The sequence below is a fragment of the Choloepus didactylus genome, chromosome 1 (assembly GCF_015220235.1).
Source record: "Choloepus didactylus isolate mChoDid1 chromosome 1, mChoDid1.pri, whole genome shotgun sequence".
Lineage (NCBI taxonomy): Eukaryota > Metazoa > Chordata > Mammalia > Pilosa > Megalonychidae > Choloepus > Choloepus didactylus.
In genome coordinates, this window is record NC_051307.1 from 51,152,852 (window position 1) to 51,160,930 (window position 8,079).

Genomic DNA, 8,079 nt, shown 5'->3' on the forward strand with positions numbered 1-8,079 from the left:
TTGAGTAAATAAGTCATACACAAAAGGACAAATAATAAATATGATCTCACTTATATGAAATACCTAGAATAAGCAAATTCATAGAGACAAAAAGTAAATTAGAGTTTACCAGGAACTAGGGGGAAAGGGAAAGTGGGGAGGTATTGCTTAATATGTACAGAGTTTCTGTTTGGGGTCATGATAAAGTTTTGGTAATGAATGGTAATGATGGTGATACGGTATTGTAAATATAATTAATGTCATTGAAGTGTACTTTTAAAAATAGTTAAAATGGGAAATTTCATGTTAAATATATATTATCACAATAAAACAGTTAATGGAGTGAGGTAACAGTTGTATGCATCCAATAAATTAGTCCTTTTTAACCAGAATTTTATGAGCAGTCAATCTACAAACAAAATCTACAAAACCACAAAATCAGACCCAATTTGACAGCTTCAATGTGTCTCATCTCTGCCACAGGTGACTCAACTTAAGAAACTGGGTGTATTGTTCTAACTATATCATATCTGATTGAGCAAAAGTTTTACAGTCAACTTTCTACCTAAGTCCCATGAATGGGAATTTCAAATGGGCTTCCGCCTTTTAATTATTTGAACCAATGTTGCTAAGGAGCAATGCTTTTCACACTCCCGAGTAACACTAAAATCTTCCCTCTCTCTACATGGCTCTTTGTGCACATTACATATGTGAAGATATAAGCATGGGATAATTATGAGTTGTGCATATGATGTCAGAGGACTGTTATTGTGACATTCAGAGGATGGTGTTTTCAAAACATTGTCCTATAAAGTCAGTGCAAGTTAAATATAGAACTCCAGGTTGGTTCTGCATAAATTATGGAGTTGGGCAGTCATGGAGATCAAATTACATTTAGAGGTGGCACTGGCATCATAAAAAGCAAAACTGAAAAGGGCATTCTCACACTGAATAACAGGTGTCCCAGATTCTTAATGTTGTTGTTCTCTGAACTGAACCAAAATCATGAGTTCTAAAATAAGCTCTCAGAATCCTGAGAGAATTACTGCAGGAAGTTTCCAGTTTTCTACTAGGGACCAACCACGGTTTGAAAGAATCTGAATCATTAAGGAATAATTGTATCTTCTGTTATCTAATTTGAGTTATACACTCATGTCTGCATTTGGTTTTACTTTTTATTGCCTTTCATATACTAAATCTTCTATTGTCCATACTGACTGTGAAATGAAATTACATAATAGTTTGGCATTTCCTTTAATTTCCTCCTAAGATATAAATACTTTCAACCAGAAATTATACACATTTTAGAAATAATACACCTTTTAACATTTGCATTTATAATTTATTTCTACTTAGGTTTAGATCTCACTTACATATTGTTATTTTTAAGAAAATTAAGAGGTTATTCAATTACCACTTAAGATTCTGACATCAACCCTTGGCTTACAGTTTTTAGGTCATTTTCCCTATGATTGAAGCAAATTATAGCATAATTGCAGTGTAGCCTTTATCCACACTTCAAAGAGCCAGAAAAAATAACCAACTTTGAACCAGGAGCCAAGTAGAATCATCATGTTATAGTCTTCAGCTTGTCTCAAGAAAAGACTAATTTTGTACTATATTCTATTCTCATTATATCACTTTGTCAAAAGAAAATGCATAAAAATAGAAAATTAAAATGTATCCAAAAAGCGTTAAAAATCCATAACTCTTTCTCACAGAAAATAGCAAATGAAATCCATTCACCTATTTTAAGAATAAAAAAGCAGAAAGGAGCAAGCATTAGGAAAGTAATAGCTGATCCCAAACCAGTTCTTGAAATATCTCCCATTTGTGTCTGAAGGTTTTTGGTTTTTGTTTTGTTCTGTTCTGTTCTGTTTTGCTTTGTTTTTTGCCTGTGGAGCAAGCAGTCACTCTAAAAATGATTATTTAAACAGAAAGGTAGAAGAGAATATAGACATTTCTATTTATAAAGCTTCTCAATGACTAAGACAAAAGTCAGTTCATTTTAATTATCTATCTTTATAGACACCTTTAGAGTAAAGACAACATTTACATACAAAGCATCAATCATTAACAGCCCCTAAAAGCAAACAGGGCAAACAGCATTCTTCTAATGAAAAGGAAGTACTGCTAACTAGGAATTGGAAGGGGCAGTAAGAGTTGCAGCTATGGATGATCCAGCTTTCCCAATCTCCAATCTCTGGAAAGCAAGTGCATGCATATTCTGTCTCCTCCTTTTACATGTTTGTATAGTCTCAGGAGATTATCTTCAATTCAAACAGTAGAAACTTTTGTGTTACAAAATTAGTATTATGTAACATGCATATGTCCTTAATATAGTATCATTAATTCCATAAATAATCCATTTCACAGATTCTTTGGAGCCCTTATCAGAATCCATTATTCTCTAACTACCCTCTTTCTCCTGCCCCTTCATTTTTGTTGTTTTTAAATTATCATTATTACTGAAAGAATATAACTGGGCTTTTCTTTTTTTAAAATACCTCTCATCCTGGGAAAGAAAAAAAATTGAGTAACAAATAAACAAAAAATTATCTAGCCATTCTCTCTCATGAGACCAACTTTAGTCGACCAAGGGCTTTGGAAGTCAACAAAATTACTTAAAGTGACAGATATTTTCTACTCTCAATCTTACCAATGTGGTAAAAAGTAATATCCAGGTCTTTGTCATGTTTAAACCACCTATACACCTAGAAGACAGATATCAATCTAAAATATTTCTGTTTGGAATTTATAGTCTGATTGTCCCACCTCCCACTCAGTGCACTAATCTCTGACCAACATTGCTGTCTGGAGGCCCACAAAAACATTCTCTTGATGCAGGAAGGAAAGTTAACATAATGAAGTAAGACTTAATGGTTTAGTTAAGACTCTTCAGCTTCTGCCCCCTACCATGAGAACGGCATAATCCACATATGGTTGTTCCTTCAGCGTGGATTATTGACTAAGACGATGTGTGGAGCTGACCGCAGTCCTTGTATAAGGAGAGAAAGAATTGAAATTTCTTGTTACCACAACAGAAACCATAGAATTGGTACCTAAAATTAGAATTTTACTATTTAAAAAAGTTGGTGCAGGCTGTAATCAGAGCCTGGAAAAAAATGGCAACCCTTATTATTCAGTGCTAATTTTTAAGACTCTTGCCTATGATAATTTAGAAGGTAGAAAATGCACCTAATGAACTTGCAGATTTGGGCAAAGAGGTTTGGAACAGAATGTTACTAATATGGCTTTGTTTGCTGCATTCGATAATCTCCCTGTTCGCAAACAGGCAAGAAAAGGAAAATAGCAAGCACAGACATTCTGAGACTAGTAAAGTTTGAAAATGGAATTATTTCTTATCTGCTATCAGAGAAAAGTATAGAAAAAGACAAATGCTTTGGACTAATAAGGCTTGTGCTGGTTTGAATGTGTTACGCTCCCCAGAAAAAGCCATATTCTTTGATGCAATCTTCTGGGGTAGACATATTAGTGGGGATTAAGTTGGAATGTTTGGGTTAGGTTTTTTGCCTAGAAATGCACCCCACCCAACTGTAGGTGATAACTCTGATGAGATATTTCCATGGAGGTGTGGCCCCACCCATTCAGGGTGGGCCTTGATCAGTGGAGCCATATAAATGGGCTGACAAACAGAAGGAACTCAGTGCAGCTGTGAGTGACATTTTGAAGAGGAGCTACAGCCAAGAGGGACACTTTGAAGAAAGCACAGGAGCTGAGATGAGAGACAGTTTGAAGACGGCTGTTGAAAGCAGACTCTTGCTCTGGAGAAGCTGAGAGAGGACAAATATCCCAAATGCAACTAAGAGTGACATTGTTGAGGAACTGCAGCCTAGAGAGGAACGTCCTGGGAGAAAGCCATTTTGAAACCAGAACTTTGGAGCAGATGCCAGCCATGTGCCTTCCCAGCTAACAGAGGTTTTCCGGACGCCATTGGCCATCCTCCAGTGAAGGTACCCGATTGTTGATGTGTTACCTTGGACACTTTATGGCCTTAAGACTGTAACTGTGTAATCAAATAAACCCCCTTTTATAAAAGCCACTCCATCTCTGGTGTTTTGCATTCTGGCAGCATTAGCAAACTAAAACAAGGCTGATTAAGACTCATTTTAAGAAGGATTCAGAGAAAAGATACTTTGTCAAAATGTCTGATTGAATTAAGGTGGCCCTAGTGACCCATTTCCACTGTATGAAACAGCTCAGGCAAAAGAGACTAAAAGACCTGGTCCCACAGGAGTCAAAAGTTAGAAGGTGGATAAGTTCAAAGTACATTTAATTATGTCTTGACACTAAAACAATGCTCAAAAAAACAAAAACAAAAACAAAAAAAACTATTGGCATATTGTCATATGTTCCATCAGCTTGGATGAAAAGAGACTGATTGCTGGAGTTGTAAAATGATCGTAGATAACCAGTCTTCTAACACAGGAAGAGGGTATATTTTCCAAGAACCACATCAATGGAAAGAAAATGGAAAAGGAAAAGGAGTATTTTTCAGAGTAGATCCAGGAGATATGGAAAACAATAAACCATAGAGTTATTCCCAGGGAGAAGAATCTGGCTTAATCAAACATTTCCTAACATTAGGGTAAGAAGTCCTTACATTATTTATCCAGTGGAACTGCCATTTTTCCCCTTTCTGAATGGAAGGGTTTATTGCACTTTTTCTGTCTTTATTGCACCACTGTATAATGGTTGTGTGGACCAGATAGCACGTCTTTTTAGGAGACTTGGGAAGCCATATCCATATTTGAAGTTGACTTCAAGATCCCAGAGTTTTAGTTGGTTTTAATGTGCAGAAGGAAGTGAACAGGTATAAATAAAGAAGGTGTTCTATAGCACTCTTTCAGCCCCCTTATTCCATGTGACATGCTTTGGCCTTTAGAAGTAAGATGTGCCATATGCCCACCCAAGCTGTTTAAATGCAGTCGTTTGGCTCATCCTCTTGAGTTTTTGCCTCTGCCCTGAGATTAGCCTGCCCCATATAGGAATTGGTCCTTCAGTTCAGACTTAGAAATGAGATGACACATGTAATGAGCTTCACTTGACCCACAGTCACCATGGACCATGAGCAAAAATTAAAATTTGTTGTAAATCACTGTGATTTTGCTGTTGCAACTGCAGCAAGTGCTAACTAATACATCCTTACCAAAAGTTAAGAATGATGTTTATTTAACAACAAAGTTGCTAATTAAAAAATTGATATATAAATTTTATTTTTGTGTAATTATTATAATAAGCCATTTGTCTATTAGATAAAGTTAATTATCTAAGAAGATTGAGGAAAATTTATTCATAATTTCTAGACAGTTAGGGAGTCTAATTATAAAAACTCTATCAATGTTTGAAGAGTATTACAAGTTCCATTGATGCCATGAAACTTTTGGCCAAGTACAAATTCAATTTTGTTTATTACATCATTTTATTTTATAACATACTGATTTTAAATTGGGCCTACTTAAAGGATCAGTACAACATTTAAGAGAAATGGTTCAGATTGCATCTTCTCAGTATTTTTCAGTTGTCAGTAATTTTAGAGTTTCCCATATTTTTTAATACTTAAATTAGTTATGGAGAAATTATAGAACAAAACACTGCATGAGTGAAAAGAACCAATTTCAAAAATACAACTTTCCTTGGATATCATATTCCTTTACTTGACCCCCTATTTGCTTGCTACAGGACCCATCTAAGATGAGGCAAAAACCCTCGTGAGAGAATGTGCCCCATAGTGCAGAGGTTTTCCTTTAATACTATGCCTATTATTTAATACTGTAAGTTATAAATACTTCCCCCAAAAGAACTAATACTTCTTGTGGCTATTTACTTTGATTTTTGGTTTCCGTGTATGCATACAACTTTAGATATCATACTACACTTTTGTAGCATCTAGCATGCTGTTGTTATATTTTATCCATTCTAATGTACATATTTTTGCACAGCCACACACTTATATTTAATTATTAGTAATTTACTTCACTGTTTCAACTTTTCCTTTCTGATATGGGTATCTAGATAATACAATTAATGAAACAAAGCAGGTTTCTTTTTTTTTTTTGAAGGGGAAACTATATTTTATGTATAGGAATATTGATGGCGTAGATTAACAAAACATTTTACATGGAGGAAGGACAAAGAATCACTTTTAAAGAAAAGTATGAAATACAGAATATTCAGCTGTATTCTCAATGCCTATCAAATTTCAAATATGCTTGTTATCATATACAAATTACAATTAGGAAAAGAAAAAAATTAAATTACAATTAGGAAAAGAAAAAAATTAAATATGCAATTTACACAGTAAAAACAAAAACCAAAAGCACAGTAAAAAATATCCTTTAAACCCTAGTGTGTAAACTTAAACAATCAGTGTATCATAAGAAAAATAAACTAGTCAGGAAGAAAGACTTAGAGCAGTAAAATTTACAACTGCCCTTGTAGGAAAATCCAAAGTGGCATAATAAGAAAAATAAAATATGAAATGAAAATATGTATATACTCTTTCATATGTTCCTATCCTTTTCTTAGCATTGCTGTTCTGGTGCATCAATTCTGAGCACTCTAACTTTTGATTTATAGTGATATTCCTTTAGATATAATTTCATAGAAGAAGGAATTGGAAGCGCATCAATGCCATCATAGATTGTACAGTTACAAATAACCATTTTGCATATATGCTGTAGGGCAAAGGGAAAAGTCCAAATTAAAGGAGTGGATAAAAGTGGTTCGAAGAACACACAGGCACTTGGGTCCTTATAATGTCCTAGGAGCCCAGTAATGTCAGGAGAATGGAAGACACAAGGGTCATGTGCATCAAAGCTAAAGTTGTGATTCCATTGTTCAATTCTAGCAGGAAGAGAACGACTATAGCGTCTAAAACTAACAGAGAATAAATAGTATTCCTGTGCTGAGTCTTGAAGTAGAAAGGTACCCTCTGGTTTTCCTTCTAGTAGAGCTTCAGCTGCATATTTATCCACAATTCCCCAGTAACATGGATTGTTATTGACCTGAAGGAGGTCTGGCACAAGACAGTGGACATAATCAATCTGAGTGTGGTACTAGGAGGCGTTTCCAACTGTAGGATTTCATCATCCATTTCCCATTTGAGCTTGTTTCTTTTTCGGGAACTTGTGCAAAATGTTGCAATTTTATCTTCTGAATCCATGCACTGTCTTCAATACTGTTACTTGAAACCAAGTTCATCACAGAACTAGTCATAGGACCGCTTCTACATGAAGCATTGTTGGGAGTTATGATACAGGGCTGAACACTGGTATGTGAGAAACAGTTTACATCTTCTTCCGTGTTTCTTCTTTGTTTTAGCTGACCATGCCTCAGCTCATTCTGAGATAAGTCTGTGCTTACCCATTCATCTGATTTGGGATTTATAGGGACAGTGTGTCATTTAATAAAATGTCACCTAAAGGCTAAATCTGATCAAGGTGGGAAAGGACACTTATCTAACATGAGTTCCCTGATATGAATTTTTCTTTTGGATGGAAGCCCTGAAGAATGTTGACTACTACAATTTTTAATTGGAAAACACTGGCCCACAGCATCTTGCAGTTTCTGTTTAAGGGATCGGCCTAAAAATCCATGCCCACAGGAATGATCTAAGTCCAACTCAATGGATGAACTGCTGTGCTTCCTTTCTTGGCTCCTCAAAGGAACTTCAGTTTTCTCTATAGCATTCACTGCTCCAGCATCTGAACAACTCTCATTCTTTTTTGACCAAAATGACTTCTTTCCACTCCATACATAACTGTCCTTTCTGTCAGCACTCCAACTAGTTTTGAGCCTTACATCAACATTTTTACTATTATTTTCACAATTTTCTGCCATTTTAACAATTTTTCCACAAATTCTGGTGTTATAAAACTGCTTTTTCAGTTTTTCCAGCAGGAAGTTTCTCCTGGGAACTTTCTGGATATGCCTCCCCAAGTACAGCTTAATTGATGCAATCTGAGTGACCGCCACCATTATCACCATCACTCTGGTTACTCCCTGAGGTTGAGAAGGGAGGCCCAATCACTCTTGCACCTCATGGAGGTCCTACAAGGCAGTGCCTTTCTGCCCAGG

At 35.6% G+C, this 8,079-nt stretch overlaps 1 pseudogene; it reads right to left on the reverse strand.

Annotated features, from left to right (window-relative positions):
• Window positions 1–6,524: 6,524 nt before the first annotated feature.
• Window positions 6,525–7,842, reverse strand: LOC119529875 (annotated as a pseudogene).
• Window positions 7,843–8,079: the final 237 nt, after the last annotated feature.